Below are 4,379 nucleotides of genomic sequence, written 5' to 3'. Positions count from 1 at the left end.
ATTTTCTGGTTAAAAATAAAAAACACTCACACGTGGCAATGTTTATGTCCAATTGCCTAATTTGCATGAGTAACCAAATAACAGGACCTTTGATTGACAATATGCAAATCGAGATTGTACGGGTCATAGTTCATTCAATTTACGCGCATGTGCAATTATTCTCAAATCAGTTCTCAGCAAACCAAACATTATATTTCCTCAGCGTTTTTTCCTAATTTTTATCTTAACATTATGCGTGGTGTGAAAAGAAAGAGTGGTAGAAAGAAGATTCAGATGATTTCTATGTCGGAAGAGGCAAAAGCTACACGGAAGGCATCAGCCCACCGAACGAAAAACAAAATCGATGTGAGCTTCCAAATATGACTTTCCCTGAAGGCATGAGTCCGAGTTTCTGATTGACTGAGAGATTTTATTTTTAAATAATTGTTCTCAAAAAATAAACTGAGCATGTGAAGAATAATTTAACATTGTTTACAGTGATAACTGCTCATTGTCGAAACGAAGCTTACCCATTCACGCCAGTCACAATAAACATCATACTCTTGAATAGGCGTCAATGACTACGGTAAAACTTAGAAAATGACGCCAAAATACACCTTAAAAGTCCTTTTTTTTTTTCTAAATCCAATCCAGAATTTACGGCAGAATCTGGTCGCTCAAATAAGGGGCACGTGAGCTTTGATTCTAACCGGATATATTGCACTGGGTCGGGGAGATACAAACTTATGTGTATCTTTTGTCCAATGGGTACCTGTACTTCGATCATTCGCAAGTTTTGCTAGGTGGTGCGAGACAGCTTTGTTTGCAACCGGACGAACTCCGTTTAATTCAATGAAGCAAACAACTGACAATGCTAAAATAAATTGCAGAGGTACGCTAAAATTAATTGAAAACAACCAAATAATTTCAATGAAAAAAAAATCACAGAGAGAGGTAACTTGATACATTACGGTAACAACTCTTTTGACGCGCTGACCGCTTCTCCGCGTCTGATGTTTTGTTTTCCTTGTCATAATACTTACTGATTGATGATTTTGTTTTGATTTTTGAGTTTTTTAGCCTGCAACTCGGTCACGACCTTTGCTTTTTCCGTGAAAAATGGGGAAGTTTACGTCAATTTGACGGACATTCCATCTTTTTTAAACTAACGAAGCACACTGTTTAGCACTCCTATTTTTTTCATTTGCCGATTTCTATTCAGAAAAATTCGGCCGCTCGAAAATGCACCTTAATTTTGCACTCTTAAGACATGTCAGATTTCCAACACAAATTATTTAAAACCGGTCGAAATTTTAAAACTTTTACGTTAGGAGCTGGAGCTCTCTTCTTGCAGGCGACCGTCGCCGGTAGTACAACAGCATGTTTTGTACGTACATCCGTGCGCTGATTGTCTGCGACTGTCTTAGAAAATCCCTGAATAAGGCGTTGCCAAAATCGGAAAAAATATAAAAATGCCTCCTTAAAAAACGAACAGAATTCAAATATTTCTTTTAACAAATATGTTGCAGTGGGAAAAATGGGATTGGAAACGATGAACAAAACTTCTGTGCCTCGCGTTTCGATTCCAGGATTACGCAATTATTCATTATTGTGCGTTTGCTTTCTGGAGTTGGTTCTCAATACTACATAAAAATCATCAAGGATAAATAATTTAATATCCCACTTTGTACTCTTCACGATAAACCATAGGCTCTGAAATACTCGTAGATTTTTTATTGAAAATACATCGAAGAGAAGCCGTGATGTTTTGATCGTGATAAAAGGTCACCTTCCTAGGACCGCCCCCTGGTTAATAATTCATGAGATGACATCATATTTACTGGGCATTGCCACGTGTTTTTACCGACCCCATCAAAACACTGGTATGCATGACGTATTTCTGATTTATATATTCAAGAGCAGTTGTTCTGGTCCAACGATTTTACATAAAATGTCTATGTCTATACGTTAACTTTCAATTTCAATAGTCTAGAAAGTATGACAAAGTATGACAAAGCCGTAATTCCCGGTTTAACGCGCAAATATACAAATTAGCCTTTTTCTCGTCTTCTATTTTTGGTGAATTCTTGGGTTTTAAATTAAAATAGCTGATAGACGCTTTGGCCATTTGCCTCGAAATTTTCACACATTATTGACAAGGTGTTCCCCCTTCAAAATGCGTCCGGACAGTTTATTTCGGCGAGTGGAACAAAAATAACAAGTCCGCAATTAACATGGATATATAAATTATGCATAAATAGAAAAGAGTGAACTTTGAGGTCATGCTGTGCGACTTTGAAAGCCGTTAGAGAGATGTGTGGACGCATTTGAATTAGTAGTATACCAAGGTATCCAGTGATGTAATTTTACCCACAAACGGACTTGAAGTTTTTAAGCTATTTTTTTTAAACCACTTTTGTCCAAAAAAGCATATTTTTGACCCAAAATCAAAAACGCATTCTGGATATTTAAAATAAAGACAAGTTTTACAAAGTTTGTATAATAAGCTTTCGGAAAATATATAACATGTTGGATATATAATACCATCTTCATTGTCTAATTACTCAATTAAAAAGCAAGCCAAATATACTGCATCTCTACCTTAAAACACATATTTACAGTATAGCAATTTGCCATTAATAATGTCGTATATCTTATTTCAGTGCTTTGTTACAAATGATGTTGACATACGCCTGGAGTACTGAATAGCATGTTTTGGCAGTTTGCAGTGGTGTGGATTTAAAGTTAAAACTATTAACTTAGCATTTCCGCTTTGCAAATATGTACGGTACCACCCCATGGCCATTAAGTACACAATAGCATTTTAAGATTGGTAATGAAAAATGAACTGTAGACTTTTTTTAATTCAGTTTAATTTAATTTGTAAATATGAGGCACTCGTCGGGTTAGAAGGGATTGTTTGTTTTTGAGGGTAGGTTCTTTGTCTACTTTGTTCGTCTAAGGGATTCATTGCGTGATTTGGTTTCAGTCTATCTATCTTTTTTGAACTGTTTACACGTTCTATGTTTTAGCTAGTTATGGGAGGGGTGATAGAAAAAGTAGAAACGCAACCTTACGACTGATGTGGTTGGGGGTTCACGGGATTTGTTCTTAGTATTCTCAGTTAATTATATGCATACTTTTGAGAGATGCCCTGTAGCCTGTCAATTGTAGTAATTGCAATGAAATCCGGAAAACGTCTGTACAATCACGATTATGTAAATGCAACCCCATATCGTTTACAGGTATTGTTATAAAATAATGCATCTTTTCTTTATTCTGCTAAAAGTAAAAAAATGCAATATGGATCGATTATCATCGAGTTCTGAAGAAGTCGTCTATGGCATTACTCTAGAATATATTATGAGCTCAGATGTTATTTCTCCCAATATATGCGCATGATCCAGACATTACAACATTTCTTCTCATCACGACTTTCACATATGCTCCGTATGGGCATTTTTCCCATTGGACGGCATAAACCATACATAGATTTGCAGTGCATGAATAATGCATGTGAATCTATTTTTTTTTAAATCGTAATATTTTGAAATTCTCAAATTGTACATTTTCAATCGAAATGGTACTATTTCGCATTCTATCCAATGCAAAACAATACAAATTTGAATTTCACTATGTGTGTCTCATGGCAGTACAGCTTATCCATATAGCGTGTGTATTGTGGCACTACAGCCACTAGGCTTGGAACCCGATGAATTATGCATTCACTAGTTTGTAACAGCCATGTTACTCATATCCAAAACCTAAAAAAAAACTGAAGATGGCGAGGAAATTTGTAGTAGTGAGAAAAGAGACTGATCATATCAACGACTGAATTGAAGATGGAATATTAAAAAAAAAAATATTTTACGGGATTTTGTTGGCCATATGATTAGACGTCAGTGGGTAATTTATCACGGGTAAATATAATATTTGCAGCTGCAATAGAGTTGTTAGGAGTCAAGCTTTAAACGATATTGAGACACATTGTCCTAATTTTATATTCCATAACATAAATACAAAGCTTAAATGGTAGGTTTATGAATTAAGTGACCACATGGCAGACAGAGTTAAACCGAATATTTAAAATTGTGTATAGAAAAATGTGTTACCGTTACTTCTAATACAATGTTCATGAGAAACGAATAAAAGTAAAATGTGTACTTTCAAAGCAGTCTGGTTAAGTTTTCGTAATTTGCAATGAATAAGGCCGTATATTGCTTGTAAACATACGTCCAATATATATTGCGTAGCTGCATGTACATTTACCATGGCTTGATAGAAAGTCTTTCCAATTATTGTGAAAACTAGTAATTAATATCATAGAATCGCAAGAAATGGCTCACCACGTGGACCTGAAATACACAGAATTGGTTCACCATGTTTCAGGCTCGACAACT

The sequence above is a fragment of the Saccoglossus kowalevskii genome, chromosome 8 (assembly GCF_978046115.1).
Source record: "Saccoglossus kowalevskii chromosome 8, keSacKowa6.1, whole genome shotgun sequence".
NCBI lineage: Eukaryota > Metazoa > Hemichordata > Enteropneusta > Harrimaniidae > Saccoglossus > Saccoglossus kowalevskii.
Note: the sequence above shows the minus strand (reverse complement) of the source record.